The sequence below is a fragment of the Pelobates fuscus genome, chromosome 2 (genome assembly GCF_036172605.1).
Source record: "Pelobates fuscus isolate aPelFus1 chromosome 2, aPelFus1.pri, whole genome shotgun sequence".
In the NCBI taxonomy this organism is placed as follows: domain Eukaryota; kingdom Metazoa; phylum Chordata; class Amphibia; order Anura; family Pelobatidae; genus Pelobates; species Pelobates fuscus.
Genome location: NC_086318.1, coordinates 354,180,478 through 354,199,369, shown reverse-complemented (window position 1 = coordinate 354,199,369; position 18,892 = coordinate 354,180,478). Strand labels below are relative to the sequence as shown.

At 42.8% G+C, this 18,892-nt stretch overlaps 22 non-coding genes across 22 annotated transcripts; all 22 read left to right on the top strand.

Annotated features, from left to right (window-relative positions):
- Positions 1–176: 176 nt before the first annotated feature.
- LOC134593298 (U4 spliceosomal RNA) lies at positions 177–317 on the top strand. Its single transcript, XR_010089800.1, has one exon. It is a non-coding gene; the product is annotated as a U4 spliceosomal RNA (small nuclear RNA).
- A 470-nt stretch (positions 318–787) lies between these two features.
- LOC134590855 (U1 spliceosomal RNA) lies at positions 788–954 on the top strand. The gene has a single exon (XR_010087718.1). It is a non-coding gene; the product is annotated as a U1 spliceosomal RNA (small nuclear RNA).
- A 902-nt stretch (positions 955–1,856) lies between these two features.
- Positions 1,857–1,997, top strand: LOC134592352 (U4 spliceosomal RNA). The gene has a single exon (XR_010088992.1). It is a non-coding gene; the product is annotated as a U4 spliceosomal RNA (small nuclear RNA).
- Positions 1,998–2,468: 471 nt separating this feature from the next.
- Positions 2,469–2,635, top strand: LOC134590825 (U1 spliceosomal RNA). The gene has a single exon (XR_010087692.1). It is a non-coding gene; the product is annotated as a U1 spliceosomal RNA (small nuclear RNA).
- An 898-nt stretch (positions 2,636–3,533) lies between these two features.
- Positions 3,534–3,674, top strand: LOC134592351 (U4 spliceosomal RNA). Its single transcript, XR_010088991.1, has one exon. It is a non-coding gene; the product is annotated as a U4 spliceosomal RNA (small nuclear RNA).
- Positions 3,675–4,149: 475 nt separating this feature from the next.
- LOC134590824 (U1 spliceosomal RNA) lies at positions 4,150–4,316 on the top strand. The gene has a single exon (XR_010087691.1). It is a non-coding gene; the product is annotated as a U1 spliceosomal RNA (small nuclear RNA).
- Positions 4,317–5,214: 898 nt separating this feature from the next.
- LOC134592350 (U4 spliceosomal RNA) lies at positions 5,215–5,355 on the top strand. The gene has a single exon (XR_010088990.1). It is a non-coding gene; the product is annotated as a U4 spliceosomal RNA (small nuclear RNA).
- A 469-nt stretch (positions 5,356–5,824) lies between these two features.
- On the top strand, positions 5,825–5,991 carry LOC134590889 (U1 spliceosomal RNA). Its single transcript, XR_010087747.1, has one exon. It is a non-coding gene; the product is annotated as a U1 spliceosomal RNA (small nuclear RNA).
- A 1,449-nt stretch (positions 5,992–7,440) lies between these two features.
- On the top strand, positions 7,441–7,581 carry LOC134592879 (U4 spliceosomal RNA). The gene has a single exon (XR_010089440.1). It is a non-coding gene; the product is annotated as a U4 spliceosomal RNA (small nuclear RNA).
- Positions 7,582–8,052: 471 nt separating this feature from the next.
- Positions 8,053–8,219, top strand: LOC134589970 (U1 spliceosomal RNA). Its single transcript, XR_010086965.1, has one exon. It is a non-coding gene; the product is annotated as a U1 spliceosomal RNA (small nuclear RNA).
- Positions 8,220–9,118: 899 nt separating this feature from the next.
- On the top strand, positions 9,119–9,259 carry LOC134593690 (U4 spliceosomal RNA). Its single transcript, XR_010090132.1, has one exon. It is a non-coding gene; the product is annotated as a U4 spliceosomal RNA (small nuclear RNA).
- Positions 9,260–9,730: 471 nt separating this feature from the next.
- Positions 9,731–9,897, top strand: LOC134589969 (U1 spliceosomal RNA). The gene has a single exon (XR_010086964.1). It is a non-coding gene; the product is annotated as a U1 spliceosomal RNA (small nuclear RNA).
- An 899-nt stretch (positions 9,898–10,796) lies between these two features.
- Positions 10,797–10,937, top strand: LOC134591931 (U4 spliceosomal RNA). Its single transcript, XR_010088628.1, has one exon. It is a non-coding gene; the product is annotated as a U4 spliceosomal RNA (small nuclear RNA).
- Positions 10,938–11,409: 472 nt separating this feature from the next.
- LOC134591404 (U1 spliceosomal RNA) lies at positions 11,410–11,576 on the top strand. The gene has a single exon (XR_010088188.1). It is a non-coding gene; the product is annotated as a U1 spliceosomal RNA (small nuclear RNA).
- Positions 11,577–12,475: 899 nt separating this feature from the next.
- LOC134592876 (U4 spliceosomal RNA) lies at positions 12,476–12,616 on the top strand. The gene has a single exon (XR_010089439.1). It is a non-coding gene; the product is annotated as a U4 spliceosomal RNA (small nuclear RNA).
- Positions 12,617–13,095: 479 nt separating this feature from the next.
- Positions 13,096–13,262, top strand: LOC134589647 (U1 spliceosomal RNA). The gene has a single exon (XR_010086690.1). It is a non-coding gene; the product is annotated as a U1 spliceosomal RNA (small nuclear RNA).
- An 899-nt stretch (positions 13,263–14,161) lies between these two features.
- Positions 14,162–14,302, top strand: LOC134593781 (U4 spliceosomal RNA). The gene has a single exon (XR_010090214.1). It is a non-coding gene; the product is annotated as a U4 spliceosomal RNA (small nuclear RNA).
- A 473-nt stretch (positions 14,303–14,775) lies between these two features.
- LOC134590443 (U1 spliceosomal RNA) lies at positions 14,776–14,942 on the top strand. The gene has a single exon (XR_010087366.1). It is a non-coding gene; the product is annotated as a U1 spliceosomal RNA (small nuclear RNA).
- Positions 14,943–15,841: 899 nt separating this feature from the next.
- LOC134593081 (U4 spliceosomal RNA) lies at positions 15,842–15,982 on the top strand. Its single transcript, XR_010089615.1, has one exon. It is a non-coding gene; the product is annotated as a U4 spliceosomal RNA (small nuclear RNA).
- Positions 15,983–16,459: 477 nt separating this feature from the next.
- Positions 16,460–16,626, top strand: LOC134590666 (U1 spliceosomal RNA). Its single transcript, XR_010087555.1, has one exon. It is a non-coding gene; the product is annotated as a U1 spliceosomal RNA (small nuclear RNA).
- Positions 16,627–17,525: 899 nt separating this feature from the next.
- On the top strand, positions 17,526–17,666 carry LOC134593080 (U4 spliceosomal RNA). Its single transcript, XR_010089614.1, has one exon. It is a non-coding gene; the product is annotated as a U4 spliceosomal RNA (small nuclear RNA).
- A 479-nt stretch (positions 17,667–18,145) lies between these two features.
- On the top strand, positions 18,146–18,312 carry LOC134590633 (U1 spliceosomal RNA). The gene has a single exon (XR_010087528.1). It is a non-coding gene; the product is annotated as a U1 spliceosomal RNA (small nuclear RNA).
- Positions 18,313–18,892: the final 580 nt, after the last annotated feature.

Genomic DNA, 18,892 nt, shown 5'->3' with positions numbered 1-18,892 from the left:
TAAGAAGACCGAGGAATTTGTTGGGGTTTAAGCTTCCCTGTAGGAGGAAGCGGGCCTAATTAGAATATTGCCTCCCATAATCCTTTGCAATGGCTTATGGTCATGAACTTTTTCTCACCGCTGTCTTAAAGTGTCCTTACGTGGTAGCTCTTAAAAGCTGGCCCACTTGAACAGCTAGCTTTGCGCAGTGGCAGTATCGTAGCCCATGAGGTCAATCCGAGGCGTGATTATTGCTAATTGAAAACTTTACCCAATACCCTGCCATGATGACTTGAAATACAGTCAGCATTGGCAATTTTTGACAGGCTCTAAGGAGACTGAAAGATTGGTTTAATAAAAGTTTATGGCGCCCCATGTCTAGGGCGTGTCTTACGTGACTCCCGTTTCTTCCTGAGCTCTGTTGCACCATTCCTTCCGCTGGCTTCTTAGCATTTCCCTTTTACCTTTCTCTCCCACTGAATTCACTTGTTTCCGGCAGCACACTATTCTCACTACATGCTACGAATTCCCATCCTTCGGCTCATTGGCCTAGCATTTGCCTTTATGCAAATTCTCCTTCGCACCCTGAATCCAGCTCAATTATTCACACCTAACCACCTGAAGGCACTAAAATTACTGGTAGCTAAGGAAAACAACGATCAGCCACCAGGTTTGGTAATCTTTTGTAGCCTTCTATCATTTGGATTATTTATTTGCTTTTTTTTTTTTTTAACTTACTTTATTATTTCACCACAGCCTAAAGGAAAGGCTTCCCAGCGGGCGTGCCTTTGAATGTACCCGTCATGTCATACTTACTTGGCAGGGGAGCAATAGCCATGATCCCTAAGGTGGCTCTCCCAGAGTGAGGCTGGTTCATTGCACTCCGTACCAGTTGACCTCTGCGATTTCCTCAAATGTGGGAAACTCGACTGTATAATTTATGGTAGTGGGGGACTGCGTTCGCGCTTTCCCCTGTGTTTGCTTGTTTGACAAAAATAGAGAACTTCACCAATTCTGACGAAGGATAATTTCAGCCACGGCACCCGTCTTCTTTGGCTCTTACTTTCCGCATCAAGCAGGCAGCGACAATCATTTCCTAGGCTTGATCATTTTTATTATCTATGTTTTCTGGAGACCAGTTTTAAGCCAGAATTTCACTTTTTATTTTAACTTTTCAGCTTTTTTTTTTCCGTCATTTTTTTATCCTGACTTCTTTTGATTTATTGTATGCTTCAATGCAATGGAAGAAATAAAGAATTGGAGACCTATATTACGTCTTCCAACAGAACGTAACGTTTGATTGAATTTCTGGGAAAAAAAGATTTTCTGGATCAAGGCAGTGAATTGCCGCTTGAGACAATCAGACCAAACCTTAGGAATAGCTGGGTGGTCGCTAGCACTTACTAATGAACACCATGGAATTTTGAAAAAGCCACCATAAATGTTCTTTCAGCCCTGTTGAGTGTGGATGAAGAGAAGACAGGTGCTAGGCAAGGGTCATTCCTATCGATGGAGTCATGAAATGTGTGACTTTGGGGACGAACGTAGACCAGCGGATTGTGTACTCTGCCTAATGGCTGCTGTAGTAGAATCTTGGCAAAACTGTTTCCAAAGAGAGAAAAAAAATTGTACAAGGTTTGCTGCAAGATATGGTTGCCCTCACTCTCTGTTATAGGTTTGGAACCATTCCAAGATGCCATATAAGAAGACCGAGGAATTTGTTGGGGTTTAAGCTTCCCTGTAGGAGGAAGCGGGCCTAATTAGAATATTGCCTCCCACAATCCTTTGCAATGGCTTATGGTCATGAACTTTTTCTCACCGCTGTCTTAAAGTTTCCTTACGTGGTAGCTCTTAAAAGCTGGCCCACTTGAACAGCTAGCTTTGCGCAGTGGCAGTATCGTAGCCCATGAGGTCAATCCGAGGCGTGATTATTGCTAATTGAAAACTTTACCCAATACCCCGCCATGATGACTTGAAATACAGTCAGCATTGGCAATTTTTGACAGGCTCTAAGGAGACTGAAAGATTGGTTTAATAAAAGTTTATGGCGCCCCATGTCTAGGGCGTGTCTTACGTGACTCCCGTTTCTTCCTGAGCTCTGTTGCACCATTCCTTCCGCTGGCTTCTTAGCATTTCCCTTTTACCTTTCTCTCCCACTGAATTCACTTGTTTCCGGCAGCACACTATTCTCACTCCATGCTACGAATTCCCATCCTTCGGCTCATTGGCCTAGCATTTGCCTTTATGCAAATTGCTCCTTCGCACCCTGAATCCAGCTCAATTATTCACACCTAACCACCTGAAGGCACTAAAATTACTGGTAGCTAAGGAAAACAACGATCAGCCACGAGGTTTGGTAATCTTTTGTAGCCTTCTATCATTTGGATTATTTATTTGCTTTTTTTTTTTTTTAACTTGCTTTATTATTTCACCACAGCCTAAAGGAAAGGCTTCCCAGCGGGCGTGCCTTTGAATGTACCCGTCATGTCATACTTACCTGGCAGGGGAGCAATAGCCATGATCCCTAAGGTGGCTCTCCCAGAGTGAGGCTGGTTCATTGCACTCCGTACCAGTTGACCTCTGCGATTTCCTCAAATGTGGGAAACTCGACTGCATAATTTATGGTAGTGAGGGACTGCGTTCGCGCTTTCCCCTGTGTTTGCTTGTTTGACAAAAATAGAGAACTTCACCGATTCTGACCAAGGATAATTTCAGCCACGGCACCTGTCTTCTTTGGCTCTTACTTTCCGCATCAAGCAGGCAGCGACAATCATTTTCTAGGCTTGATCATTTTTATTATCTATGTTTTCTGGAGACCAGTTTTAAGCCAGAATTTCACTTTTTATTTTAACTTTTCAGCTTTTTATTCATCATTTTTTTATCCTGACTTCTTTTGATTTATTGTATGCTTCAATGCAATGGAAGAAATAAAGAATTGGAGACCTATATTACGTCTTCCAACAGAACGTAACGTTTGATTGAATTTCTGGGAAAAAAAGATTTTCTGGATCAAGGCAGTGAATTGCCGCTTGAGACAATCAGACCAAACCTTAGGAATAGCTGGGTGGTCGCTAGCACTTACTAATGAACACCATGGAATTTTGAAAAAGCCACCACAAATGTTCTTTCAGCCCTGTTGAGTGTGGATGAAGAGAAGACAGGTGCTAGGCAAGGGTCATTCCTATCGATGGAGTCATGAAATGTGTGACTTTGGGGACGAACGTAGACCAGCGATTGTGTACTCTGCCTAATGGCTGCTGTAGTAGAATCTTGGCAAAACTGTTTCCAAAGAGAGAAAAAAAATTGTACAAGGTTTGCTGCAAGATATGGTTGCCCTCACTCTCTGTTATAGGTTTGGAACCATTCCAAGATGCCATATAAGAAGACCGAGGAATTTGTTGGGGTTTAAGCTTCCCTGTAGGAGGAAGCGGGCCTAATTAGAATATTGCCTCCCACAATCCTTTGCAATGGCTTATGGTCATGAACTTTTTCTCACCGCTGTCTTAAAGTGTCCTTACGTGGTAGCTCTTAAAAGCTGGCCCACTTGAACAGATAGCTTTGCGCAGTGGCAGTATCGTAGCCCATGAGGTCAATCCGAGGCGTGATTATTGCTAATTGAAAACTTTACCCAATACCCCGCCATGATGACTTGAAATACAGTCAGCATTGGCAATTTTTGACAGGCTCTAAGGAGACTGAAAGATTGGTTTAATAAAAGTTTATGGCGCCCCATGTCTAGGGCGTGTCTTACGTGACTCCCGTTTCTTCCTGAGCTCTGTTGCACCATTCCTTCTGCTGGCTTCTTAGCATTTCCCTTTTACCTTTCTCTCCCACTGAATCCACTTGTTTCCGGCAGCACACTATTCTCACTCCATGCTACGAATTCCCATCCTTCGGCTCATTGGCCTAGCATTTGCCTTTATGCAAATTGCTCCTTCGCACCCTGAATCCAGCTCAATTATTCACACCTAACCCCCTGAAGGCACTAAAATTACTGGTAGCTAAGGAAAACAACGATCAGCCACGAGGTTTGGTAATCTTTTGTAGCCTTCTATCATTTGGATTATTTATTTGCTCTTCTTTTTTTTTTTTTAACTTGCTTTATTATTTCACCACAGCCTAAAGGAAAGGCTTCCCAGCGGGCGTGCCTTTGAATGTACCCGTCATGTCATACTTACCTGGCAGGGGAGCAATAGCCATGATCCCTAAGGTGGCTCTCCCAGAGTGAGGCTGGTTCATTGCACTCCGTACCAGTTGACCTCTGCGATTTCCTCAAATGTGGGAAACTCGACTGCATAATTTATGGTAGTGAGGGACTGCGTTCGCGCTTTCCCCTGTGTTTGCTTGTTTGACAAAAATAGAGAACTTCACCGATTCTGACGAAGGATAATTTCAGCCACGGCACCTGTCTTCTTTGGCTCTTACTTTCCGCATCAAGCAGGCAGCGACAATCATTTCCTAGGCTTGATCATTTTTATTATCTATGTTTTCTGGAGACCAGTTTTAAGCCAGAATTTCACTTTTTATTTTAACTTTTCAGCTTTTTATTCATCATTTTTTTATCCTGACTTCTTTTGATTTATTGTATGCTTCAATGCAATGGAAGAAATAAAGAATTGGAGACCTATATTACGTCTTCCAACAGAACGTAACGTTTGATTGAATTTCTGGGAAAAAAAGATTTTCTGGATCAAGGCAGTGAATTGCCGCTTGAGACAATCAGACCAAACCTTAGGAATAGCTGGGTGGTCGCTAGCACTTACTAATGAACACCATGGAATTTTGAAAAAGCCACCACAAATGTTCTTTCAGCCCTGTTGAGTGTGGATGAAGAGAAGACAGGTGCTAGGCAAGGGTCATTCCTATCGATGGAGTCATGAAATGTGTGACTTTGGGGACGAACGTAGACCAGCGATTGTGTACTCTGCCTAATGGCTGCTGTAGTAGAATCTTGGCAAAACTGTTTCCAAAGAGAGAAAAAAAATTGTACAAGGTTTGCTGCAAGATATGGTTGCCCTCACTCTCTGTTATAGGTTTGGAACCATTCCAAGATGCCATATAAGAAGACCGAGGAATTTGTTGGGGTTTAAGCTTCCCTGTAGGAGGAAGCGGGCCTAATTAGAATATTGCCTCCCACAATCCTTTGCAATGGCTTATGGTCATGAACTTTTTCTCACCGCTGTCTTAAAGTGTCCTTACGTGGTAGCTCTTAAAAGCTGGCCCACTTGAACAGTTAGCTTTGCGCAGTGGCAGTATCGTAGCCCATGAGGTCAATCCGAGGCGTGATTATTGCTAATTGAAAACTTTACCCAATACCCCGCCATGATGACTTGAAATACAGTCAGCATTGGCAATTTTTGACAGGCTCTAAGGAGACTGAAAGATTGGTTTAATAAAAGTTTATGGCGCCCCATGTCTAGGGCGTGTCTTACGTGACTCCCGTTTCTTCCTGAGCTCTGTTGCACCATTCCTTCTGCTGGCTTCTTAGCATTTCCCTTTTACCTTTCTCTCCCACTGAATCCACTTGTTTCCGGCAGCACACTATTCTCACTCCATGCTACGAATTCCCATCCTTCGGCTCATTGGCCTAGCATTTGCCTTTATGCAAATTGCTCCTTCGCACCCTGAATCCAGCTCAATTATTCACACCTAACCACCTGAAGGCACTAAAATTACTGGTAGCTAAGGAAAACAACGATCAGCCACGAGGTTTGGTAATCTTCTGTAGCCTTCTATCATTTGGATTATTTATTTGCTTTTTTTTTTTTAACTTGCTTTATTATTTCACCACAGCCTAAAGGAAAGGCTTCCCAGCGGGCGTGCCTTTGAATGTACCCGTCATGTCATACTTACCTGGCAGGGGAGCAATAGCCATGATCCCTATGGTGGCTCTCCCAGAGTGAGGCTGGTTCATTGCATTCCGTACCAGTTGACCTCTGCGATTTCCTCAAATGTGGGAAACTCGACTGCATAATTTATGGTAGTGGGGGACTGCGTTCGCGCTTTCCCCTGTGTTTGCTTGTTTGACAAAAATAGAGAACTTCACCAATTCTGACGAAGGATAATTTCAGCCACGGCACCCGTCTTCTTTGGCTCTTACTTTCCGCATCAAGCAGGCAGCGACAATCATTTCCTAGGCTTGATCATTTTTATTATCTATGTTTTCTGGAGACCAGTTTTAAGCCAGAATTTCACTTTTTATTTTAACTTTTCAGCTTTTTTTTCATCATTTTTTTATCCTGACTTCTTTTGATTTATTGTATGCTTCAATGCAATGGAAGAAATAAAGAATTGGAGACCTATATTACGTCTTCCAACAGAACATAACGTTTGATTGAATTTCTGGGAAAAAAAGATTTTCTGGATCAAGGCAGTGAATTGCCGCTTGAGACAATCAGACCAAACCTTAGGAATAGCTGGGTGGTCGCTAGCACTTACTAATGAACACCATGGAATTTTGAAAAAGCCACCACAAATGTTCTTTCAGCCCTGTTGAGTGTGGATGAAGAGAAGACAGGTGCTAGGCAAGGGTCATTCCTATCGATGGAGTCATGAAATGTGTGACTTTGGGGACGAACGTAGACCAGCGGATTGTGTACTCTGCCTAATGGCTGCTGTAGTAGAATCTTGGCAAAACTGTTTCCAAAGAGAGAAAAAAAATTGTACAAGGTTTGTTGCAAGATATGGTTGCCCTCACTCTCTGTTATAGGTTTGGAACCATTCCAAGATGCCATATAAGAAGACCGAGGAATTTGTTGCTTTTCAGCTTTTTTTTCATCATTTTTTTATCCTGACTTCTTTTGATTTATTGTATGCTTCAATGCAATGGAAGAAATAAAGAATTGGAGACCTATATTACGTCTTCCAACAGAACGTAACGTTTGATTGAATTTCTGGGAAAAAAAGATTTTCTGGATGAAGGCAGTGAATTGCCGCTTGAGACAATCAGACCAAACCTTAGGAATAGCTGGGTGGTCGCTAGCACTTACTAATGAACACCATGGAATTTTGAAAAAGCCACCACAAATGTTCTTTCAGCCCTGTTGAGTGTGGATGAAGAGAAGACAGGTGCTAGGCAAGGGTCATTCCTATCGATGGAGTCATGAAATGTGTGACTTTGGGGACGAACGTAGACCAGCGGATTGTGTACTCTGCCTAATGGCTGCTGTAGTAGAATCTTGGCAAAACTGTTTCCAAAGAGAGAAAAAAAATTGTACAAGGTTTGCTGCAAGATATGGTTGCCCTCACTCTCTGTTATAGGTTTGGAACCATTCCAAGATGCCATATAAGAAGACCGAGGAATTTGTTGGGGTTTAAGCTTCCCTGTAGGAGGAAGCGGGCCTAATTAGAATATTGCCTCCCACAATCCTTTGCAATGGATATGGTCATGAACTTTTTCTCACCGCTGTTTTAAAGTTTCCTTACGTGGTAGCTCTTAAAAGCTGGCCCACTTGAACAGTTAACTTTGCGCAGTGGCAGTATCGTAGCCCATGAGGTCAATCCGAGGCGTGATTATTGCTAATTGAAAACTTTACCCAATACCCCGCCATGATGACTTGAAATACAGTCAGCATTGGCAATTTTTGACAGGCTCTAAGGAGACTGAAAGATTGGTTTAAAAAAAGTTTATGGCGCCCCATGTCTAGGGCGTGTCTTACGTGACTCCCGTTTCTTCCTGAGCTCTGTTGCACCATTCCTTCCGCTGGCTTCTTAGCATTTCCCTTTTACCTTTCTCTCCCACTGAATCCACTTGTTTCCGGCAGCACACTATTCTCACTCCATGCTACGAATTCCCATCCTTCGGCTCATTGGCCTAGCATTTGCCTTTATGCAAATTGCTCCTTCGCACCCTGAATCCAGCTCAATTATTCACACCTAACCACCTGAAGGCACTAAAATTACTGGTAGCTAAGGAAAACAACGATCAGCCACGAGGTTTGGTAATCTTTTGTAGCCTTCTATCATTTGGATTATTTATTTGCTTTTTTTTTTTTTTAACTTGCTTTATTATTTCACCACAGCCTAAAGGAAAGGCTTCCCAGCAGGCGTGCCTTTGAATGTACCCGTCATGTCATACTTACCTGGCAGGGGAGCAATAGCCATGATCCCTAAGGTGGCTCTCCCAGAGTGAGGCTGGTTCATTGCACTCCGTACCAGTTGACCTCTGCGATTTCCTCAAATGTGGGAAACTCGACTGCATAATTTATGGTAGTGGGGGACTGCGTTCGCGCTTTCCCCTGCGTTTGCTTGTTTGACAAAAATAGAGAACTTCACCAATTCTGATGAAGGACAATTTCAGCCACGGCACCCGTCTTCTTTGGCTCTTACTTTCCACATCAAGCAGGCAGCGACAATCATTTCCTAGGCTTGATCATTTTTATTATCTATGTTTTCTGGAGACCAGTTTTAAGCCAGAATTTCACTTTTTATTTTAACTTTTCAGCTTTTTTTTCATCATTTTTTTATCCTGACTTCTTTTGATTTATTGTATGCTTCAATGCAATGGAAGAAATAAAGAATTGGAGACCTATATTACGTCTTCCAACAGAACGTAACGTTTGATTGAATTTCTGGGAAAAAAAGATTTTCTGGATCAAGGCAGTGAATTGCCGCTTGAGACAATCAGACCAAACCTTAGGAATAGCTGGGTGGTCGCTAGCACTTACTAATGAACACCATGGAATTTTGAAAAAGCCACCACAAATGTTCTTTCAGCCCTGTTGAGTGTGGATGAAGAGAAGACAGGTGCTAGGCAAGGGTCATTCCTATCGATGGAGTCATGAAATGTGTGACTTTGGGGACGAACGTAGACCAGCGGATTGTGTACTCTGCCTAATGGCTGCTGTAGTAGAATCTTGGCAAAACTGTTTCCAAAGAGAGAAAAAAAATTGTACAAGGTTTGCTGCAAGATATGGTTGCCCTCACTCTCTGTTATAGGTTTGGAACCATTCCAAGATGCCATATAAGAAGACCGAGGAATTTGTTGGGGTTTAAGCTTCCCTGTAGGAGGAAGCGGGCCTAATTAGAATATTGCCTCCCATAATCCTTTGCAATGGCTTATGGTCATGAACTTTTTCTCACCGCTGTCTTAAAGTGTCCTTACGTGGTAGCTCTTAAAAGCTGGCCCACTTGAACAGCTAGCTTTGCGCAGTGGCAGTATCGTAGCCCATGAGGTCAATCCGAGACGTGATTATTGCTAATTGAAAACTTTACCCAATACCCTGCCATGATGACTTGAAATACAGTCAGCATTGGCAATTTTTGAAAGGCTCTAAGGAGACTGAAAGATTGGTTTAATAAAAGTTTATGGCGCCCCATGTCTAGGGCGTGTCTTACGTGACTCCCGTTTCTTCCTGAGCTCTGTTGCACCATTCCTTCCGCTGGCTTCTTAGCATTTCCCTTTTACCTTTCTCTCCCACTGAATTCACTTGTTTCCGGCAGCACACTATTCTCACTACATGCTACGAATTCCCATCCTTCGGCTCATTGGCCTAGCATTTGCCTTTATGCAAATTGCTCCTTCGCACCCTGAATCCAGCTCAATTATTCACACCTAACCACCTGAAGGCACTAAAATTACTGGTAGCTAAGGAAAACAACGATCAGCCACGAGGTTTGGTAATCTTTTGTAGCCTTCTATCATTTGGATTATTTATTTGCTTTTTTTTTTTTTTAACTTGCTTTATTATTTCACCACAGCCTAAAGGAAAGGCTTCCCAGCGGGCGTGCCTTTGAATGTACCCGTCATGTCATACTTACCTGGCAGGGGAGCAATAGCCATGATCCCTAAGGTGGCTCTCCCAGAGTGAGGCTGGTTCATTGCACTCCGTACCAGTTGACCTCTGCGATTTCCTCAAATGTGGGAAACTCGACTGCATAATTTATGGTAGTGGGGGACTGCGTTCGCGCTTTCCCCTGTGTTTGCTTGTTTGACAAAAATAGAGAACTTCACCAATTCTGACGAAGGATAATTTCAGCCACGGCACCCGTCTTCTTTGGCTCTTACTTTCCGCATCAAGCAGGCAGCGACAATCATTTCCTAGGCTTGATCATTATTATTATCTATGTTTTCTGGAGACCAGTTTTAAGCCAGAATTTCACTTTTTATTTTAACTTTTCAGCTTTTTTTTCATCATTTTTTTATCCTGACTTCTTTTGATTTATTGTATGCTTCAATGCAATGGAAGAAATAAAGAATTGGAGACCTATATTACGTCTTCCAACAGAACGTAACGTTTGATTGAATTTCTGGGAAATAAAGATTTTCTGGATCAAGGCAGTGAATTGCCGCTTGAGACAATCAGACCAAACCTTAGGAATAGCTGGGTGGTCGCTAGCACTTACTAATGAACACCATGGAATTTTGAAAAAGCCACCACAAATGTTCTTTCAGCCCTGTTGAGTGTGGATGAAGAGAAGACAGGTGCTAGGCAAGGGTCATTCCTATCGATGGAGTCATGAAATGTGTGACTTTGGGGACGAACGTAGACCAGCGGATTGTGTACTCTGCCTAATGGCTGCTGTAGTAGAATCTTGGCAAAACCGTTTCCAAAGAGAGAAAAAAAATTGTACAAGGTTTGCTGCAAGATATGGTTGCCCTCACTCTCTGTTATAGGTTTGGAACCATTCCAAGATGCCATATAAGAAGACCGAGGAATTTGTTGGGGTTTAAGCTTCCCTGTAGGAGGAAGCGGGCCTAATTAGAATATTGCCTCCCACAATCCTTTGCAATGGCTTATGGTCATGAACTTTTTCTCACCGCTGTCTTAAAGTGTCCTTACGTGGTAGCTCTTAAAAGCTGGCCCACTTGAACAGTTATCTTTGCGCAGTGGCAGTATCGTAGCCCATGAGGTCAATCCGAGGCGTGATTATTGCTAATTGAAAACTTTACCCAATACCCCGCCATGATGACTTGAAATACAGTCAGCATTGGCAATTTTTGACAGGCTCTAAGGAGACTGAAAGATTGGTTTAATAAAAGTTTATGGCGCCCCATGTCTAGGGCGTGTCTTACGTGACTCCTGTTTCTTCCTGAGCTCTGTTGCACCATTCCTTCCGCTGGCTTCTTAGCATTTCCCTTTTACCTTTCTCTCCCACTGAATTCACTTGTTTCCGGCAGCACACTATTCTCACTCCATGCTACGAATTCCCATCCTTCGGCTCATTGGCCTAGCATTTGCCTTTATGCAAATTGCTCCTTCGCACCCTGAATCCAGCTCAATTATTCACACCTAACCACCTGAAGGCACTAAAATTACTGGTAGCTAAGGAAAACAACGATCAGCCACGAGGTTTGGTAATCTTTTGTAGCCTTCTATCATTTGGATTATTTATTTGCTTTTTTTTTTTTTTTAACTTGCTTTATTATTTCACCACAGCCTAAAGGAAAGGCTTCCCAGCGGGCGTGCCTTTGAATGTACCCGTCATGTCATACTTACCTGGCAGGGAAGCAATAGCCATGATCCCTAAGGTGGCTCTCCCAGAGTGAGGCTGGTTTATTGCACTCTGTACCAGTTGACCTCTGCGATTTCCTCAAATGTGGGAAACTCGACTGCATAATTTATGGTAGTGGGGGACTGCGTTTGCGCTTTCCCCTGTGTTTGCTTGTTTGACAAAAATAGAGAACTTCACCAATTCTGACGAAGGATAATTTCAGCCACGGCACCCGTCTTCTTTGGCTCTTACTTTCCACATCAAGCAGGCAGCGACAATCATTTCCTAGGCTTGATCATTTTTATTATCTATGTTTTCTGGAGACCAGTTTTAAGCCAGAATTTCACTTTTTATTTTAACTTTTCAGCTTTTTTTTCATCATTTTTTTATCCTGACTTCTTTTGATTTATTGTATGCTTCAATGCAATGGAAGAAATAAAGAATTGGAGACCTATATTACGTCTTCCAACAGAACGTAACGTTTGATTGAATTTCTGGGAAAAAAAGATTTTCTGGATCAAGGCAGTGAATTGCCGCTTGAGACAATCAGACCAAACCTTAGGAATAGCTGGGTGGTCGCTAGCACTTACTAATGAACACCATGGAATTTTGAAAAAGCCACCACAAATGTTCTTTCAGCCCTGTTGAGTGTGGATGAAGAGAAGACAGGTGCTAGGCAAGGGTCATTCCTATCGATGGAGTCATGAAATGTGTGACTTTGGGGACGAACGTAGACCAGCGGATTGTGTACTCTGCCTAATGGCTGCTGTAGTAGAATCTTGGCAAAACTGTTTCCAAAGAGAGAAAAAAAATTGTACAAGGTTTGCTGCAAGATATGGTTGCCCTCACTCTCTGTTATAGGTTTGGAACCATTCCAAGATGCCATATAAGAAGACCGAGGAATTTGTTGGGGTTTAAGCTTCCCTGTAGGAGGAAGCGGGCCTAATTAGAATATTGCCTCCCACAATCCTTTGCAATGGCTTATGGTCATGAACTTTTTCTCACCGCTGTCTTAAAGTGTCCTTACGTGGTAGCTCTTAAAAGCTGGCCCACTTGAACAGTTAACTTTGCGCAGTGGCAGTATCGTAGCCCATGAGGTCAATCCGAGGCGTGATTATTGCTAATTGAAAACTTTACCCAATACCCCGCCATGATGACTTGAAATACAGTCAGCATTGGCAATTTTTGACAGGCTCTAAGGAGACTGAAAGATTGGTTTAAAAAAAGTTTATGGCGCCCCATGTCTAGGGCGTGTCTTACGTGACTCCCGTTTCTTCCTGAGCTCTGTTGCACCATTCCTTCCGCTGGCTTCCTTGCATTTCCCTTTTACCTTTCTCTCCCACTGAATCCACTTGTTTCCGGCAGCACACTATTCTCACTACATGCTACGAATTCCCATCCTTCAGCTCATTGGCCTAGCATTTGCCTTTATGCAAATTGCTCCTTCGCACCCTGAATCCAGCTCAATTATTCACACCTAACCACCTGAAGGCACTAAAATTACTGGTAGCTAAGGAAAACAACGATCAGCCACGAGGTTTGGTAATCTTTTGTAGCCTTCTATCATTTGGATTATTTATTTGCTCTTCTTTTTTTTTTTTTTTTAAACTTGCTTTATTATTTCACCACAGCCTAAAGGAAAGGCTTCCCAGCGGGCGTGCCTTTGAATGTACCCGTCATGTCATACTTACCTGGCAGGGGAGCAATAGCCATGATCCCTAAGGTGGCTCTCCCAGAGTGAGGCTGGTTCATTGCACTCCGTACCAGTTGACCTCTGCGATTTCCTCAAAGGTGGGAAACTCGACTGCATAATTTATGGTAGTGGGGGACTGCGTTCGCGCTTTCCCCTGTGTTTGCTTGTTTGACAAAAATAGAGAACTTCACCAATTCTGACGAAGGATAATTTCAGCCACGGCACCCGTCTTCTTTGGCTCTTACTTTCCACATCAAGCAGGCAGCGACAATCATTTCCTAGGCTTGATCATTTTTATTATCTATGTTTTCTGGAGACCAGTTTTAAGCCAGAATTTCACTTTTTATTTTAACTTTTCAGCTTTTTTTTCATCATTTTTTTATCCTGACTTCTTTTGATTTATTGTATGCTTCAATGCAATGGAAGAAATAAAGAATTGGAGACCTATATTACGTCTTCCAACAGAACGTAACGTTTGATTGAATTTCTGGGAAAAAAAGATTTTCTGGATCAAGGCAGTGAATTGCCGCTTGAGACAATCAGACCAAACCTTAGGAATAGCTGGGTGGTCGCTAGCACTTACTAATGAACACCATGGAATTTTGAAAAAGCCACCACAAATGTTCTTTCAGCCCTGTTGAGTGTGGATGAAGAGAAGACAGGTGCTAGGCAAGGGTCATTCCTATCGATGGAGTCATGAAATGTGTGACTTTGGGGACGAACGTAGACCAGCGGATTGTGTACTCTGCCTAATGGCTGCTGTAGTAGAATCTTGGCAAAACCGTTTCCAAAGAGAGAAAAAAAATTGTACAAGGTTTGCTGCAAGATATGGTTGCCCTCACTCTCTGTTATAGGTTTGGAACCATTCCAAGATGCCATATAAGAAGACCGAGGAATTTGTTGGGGTTTAAGCTTCCCTGTAGGAGGAAGCGGGCCTAATTAGAATATTGCCTCCCATAATCCTTTGCAATGGCTTATGGTCATGAACTTTTTCTCACCGCTGTCTTAAAGTGTCCTTACGTGGTAGCTCTTAAAAGCTGGCCCACTTGAACAGCTAGCTTTGCACAGTGGCAGTATCGTAGCCCATGAGGTCAATCCGAGGCGTGATTATTGCTAATTGAAAACTTTACCCAATACCCTGCCATGATGACTTGAAATACAGTCAGCATTGGCAATTTTTGACAGGCTCTAAGGAGACTGAAAGATTGGTTTAATAAAAGTTTATGGCGCCCCATGTCTAGGGCGTGTCTTACGTGACTCCCGTTTCTTCCTGAGCTCTGTTGCACCATTCCTTCCGCTGGCTTCTTAGCATTTCCCTTTTACCTTTCTCTCCCACTGAATTCACTTGTTTCCGGCAGCACACTATTCTCACTACATGCTACGAATTCCCATCCTTCGGCTCATTGGCCTAGCATTTGCCTTTATGCAAATTGCTCCTTCGCACCCTGAATCCAGCTCAATTATTCACACCTAACCACCTGAAGGCACTAAAATTACTGGTAGCTAAGGAAAACAACGATCAGCCACGAGGTTTGGTAATCTTTTGTAGCCTTCTATCATTTGGATTATTTATTTGCTTTTTTTTTTTTTTTAAACTTACTTTATTATTTCACCACAGCCTAAAGGAAAGGCTTCCCAGCGGGCGTGCCTTTGAATGTACCCGTCATGTCATACTTACCTGGCAGGGGAGCAATAGCCATGATCCCTAAGGTGGCTCTCCCAGAGTGAGGCTGGTTCATTGTACTCCGTACCAGTTGACCTCTGCGATTTCCTCAAATGTGGGAAACTCGACTGCATAATTTATGGTAGTGGGGGACTGCGTTCGCGCTTTCCCCTGTGTTTGCTTGTTTGACAAAAATAGAGAACTTCACCAATTCTGACGAAGGATAATTTCAGCCACGGCACCCGTCTTCTTTGGCTCTTACTTTCCGCATCAAGCAGGCAGCGACAATCATTTCCTAGGCTTGATCATTTTTATTATCTATGTTTTCTGGAGACCAGTTTTAAGCCAGAATTTCACTTTTTATTTTAACTTTTCAGCTTTTTTTTCATCATTTTTTTATCCTGACTTCTTTTGATTTATTGTATGCTTCAATGCAATGGAAGAAATAAAGAATTGGAGACCTATATTACGTCTTCCAACAGAACGTAACGTTTGATTGAATTTCTGGGAAAAAAAAAATTTCTGGATCAAGGCAGTGAATTGCCGCTTGAGACAATCAGACCAAACCTTAGGAATAGCTGGGTGGTCGCTAGCACTTACTAATGAACACCATGGAATTTTGAAAAAGCCACCACAAATGTTCTTTCAGCCCTGTTGAGTGTGGATGAAGAGAAGACAGGTGCTAGGCAAGGGTCATTCCTATCGATGGAGTCATGAAATGTGTGACTTTGGGGACGAACGTAGACCAGCGGATTGTGTACTCTGCCTAATGGCTGCTGTAGTAGAATCTTGGCAAAACCGTTTCCAAAGAGAGAAAAAAAATTGTACAAGGTTTGCTGCAAGATATGGTTGCCCTCACTCTCTGTTATAGGTTTGGAACCATTCCAAGATGCCATATAAGAAGACCGAGGAATTTGTTGGGGTTTAAGCTTCCCTGTAGGAGGAAGCGGGCCTAATTAGAATATTGCCTCCCACAATCCTTTGCAATGGCTTATGGTCATGAACTTTTTCTCACCGCTGTCTTAAAGTGTCCTTACGTGGTAGCTCTTAAAAGCTGGCCCACTTGAACAGTTATCTTTGCGCAGTGGCAGTATCGTAGCCCATGAGGTCAATCCGAGGCGTGATTATTGCTAATTGAAAACTTTACCCAATACCCCGCCATGATGACTTGAAATACAGTCAGCATTGGCAATTTTTGACAGGCTCTAAGGGGACTGAAAGATTGGTTTAAAAAAAGTTTATGGCGCCCCATGTCTAGGGCGTGTCTTACGTGACTCCCGTTTCTTCCTGAGCTCTGTTGCACCATTCCTTCCGCTGGCTTCCTTGCATTTCCCTTTTACCTTTCTCTCCCACTGAATCCACTTGTTTCCGGCAGCACACTATTCTCACTACATGCTACGAATTCCCATCCTTCGGCTCATTGGCCTAGCATTTGCCTTTATGCAAATTGCTCCTTCGCACCCTGAATCCAGCTCAATTATTCACACCTAACCACCTGAAGGCACTAAAATTACTGGTAGCTAAGGAAAACAACGATCAGCCACGAGGTTTGGTAATCTTTTGTAGCCTTCTATCATTTGGATTATTTATTTGCTCTTCTTTTTTTTTTTTTTTAACTTGCTTTATTATTTCACCACAGCCTAAAGGAAAGGCTTCCCATCGGGCGTGCCTTTGAATGTACCCGTCATGTCATACTTACCTGGCAGGGGAGCAATAGCCATGCTCCCTAAGGTGGCTCTCCCAGAGTGAGGCTGGTTCATTGCACTCCGTACCAGTTGACCTCTGCGATTTCCTCAAATGTGGGAAACTCGACTGCATAATTTATGGTAGTGGGGGACTGCGTTCGCGCTTTCCCCTGTGTTTGCTTGTTTGACAAAAATAGAGAACTTCACCAATTCTGACGAAGGATAATTTCAGCCACGGCACCCGTCTTCTTTGGCTCTTACTTTCCACATCAAGCAGGCAGCGACAATCATTTCCTAGGCTTGATCATTTTTATTATCTATGTTTTCTGGAGACCAGTTTTAAGCCAGAATTTCACTTTTTATTTTAACTTTTCAGCTTTTTTTTCATCATTTTTTTATCCTGACTTCTTTTGATTTATTGTATGCTTCAATGCAATGGAAGAAATAAAGAATTGGAGACCTATATTACGTCTTCCAACAGAACGTAACGTTTGATTGAATTTCTGGGAAAAAAAGATTTTCTGGATCAAGGCAGTGAATTGCCGCTTGAGACAATCAGACCAAACCTTAGGAATAGCTGGGTGGTCGCTAGCACTTACTAATGAACACCATGGAATTTTGAAAAAGCCACCACAAATGTTCTTTCAGCCCTGTTGAGTGTGGATGAAGAGAAGACAGGTGCTAGGCAAGGGTCATTCCTATCGATGGAGTCATGAAATGTGTGACTTTGGGGACGAACGTAGACCAGCGGATTGTGTACTCTGCCTAATGGCTGCTGTAGTAGAATCTTGGCAAAACTGTTTCCAAAGAGAGAAAAAAAATTGTACAAGGTTTGCTGCAAGATATGGTTGCCCTCACTCTCTGTTATAGGTTTGGAACCATTCCAAGATGCCATATAAGAAGACCGAGGAATTTGTTGGGGTTTAAGCTTCCCTGTAGGAGGAAGCGGGCCTAATTAGAATATTGCCTCCCATAATCCTTTGCAATGGCTTATGGTCATGAACTTTTTCTCACCGCTGTCTTAAAGTGTCCTTACGTGGTAGCTCTTAAAAGCTGGCCCACTTGAACAGTTATCTTTGCGCAGTGGCAGTATCGTAGCCCATGAGGTCAATCCGAGGCGTGATTATTGCTAATTGAAAACTTTACCCAATACCCCGCCATGATGACTTGAAATACAGTCAGCATTGGCAATTTTTGACAGGCTCTAAGGGGACTGAAAGATTGGTTTAAAAAAAGTTTATGGCGCCCCATGTCTAGGGCGTGTCTTACGTGACTCCCGTTTCTTCCTGAGCTCTGTTGCACCATTCCTTCCGCTGGCTTCCTTGCATTTCCCTTTTACCTTTCTCTCCCACTGAATCCACTTGTTTCCGGCAGCACACTATTCTCACTACATGCTACGAATTCCCATCCTTCGGCTCATTGGCCTAGCATTTGCCTTTATGCAAATTGCTCCTTCGCACCCTGAATCCAGCTCAATTATTCACACCTAACCACCTGAAGGCACTAAAATTACTGGTAGCTAAGGAAAACAACGATCAGCCACGAGGTTTGGTAATCTTTTGTAGCCTTCTATCATTTGGATTATTTATTTGCTCTTCTTTTTTTTTTTTTTTTAAACTTGCTTTATTATTTCACCACAGCCTAAAGGAAAGGCTTCCCAGCGGGCGTGCCTTTGAATGTACCCGTCATGTCATACTTACCTGGCAGGGGAGCAATAACCATGATCCCTAAGGTGGCTCTCCCAGAGTGAGGCTGGTTCATTGCACTCCGTACCAGTTGACCTCTGCGATTTCCTCAAATGTGGGAAACTCGACTGCATAATTTATGGTAGTGGGGGACTGCGTTCGCGCTTTCCCCTGTGTTTGCTTGTTTGACAAAAATAGAGAACTTCACCAATTCTGATGAAGGATAATTTCAGCCACGGCACCCGTCTTCTTTGGCTCTTACTTTCCACATCAAGCAGGCAGCGACAATCATTTCCTAGGCTTGATCATTTTTATTATCTATGTTTTCTGGAGACCAGTTTTAAGCCAGAATTTCACTTTTTATTTTAACTTTTCAGCTTTTTTTTCATCATTTTTTTATCCTGACTTCTTTTGATTTATTGTATGCTTCAATGCAATGGAAGAAATAAAGAATTGGAGACCTATATTACGTCTTCCAACAGAACGTAACGTTTGATTGAATTTCTGGGAAAAAAAGATTTTCTGGATCAAGGCAGTGAATTGCCGCTTGAGACAATCAGACCAAACCTTAGGAATAGCTGGGTGGTCGCTAGCACTTACTAATGAACACCATGGAATTTTGAAAAAGCCACCACAAATGTTCTTTCAGCCCTGTTGAGTGTGGATGAAGAGAAGACAGGTGCTAGGCAAGGGTCATTCCTATCGATGGAGTCATGAAATGTGTGACTTTGGGGACGAACGTAGACCAGCGGAT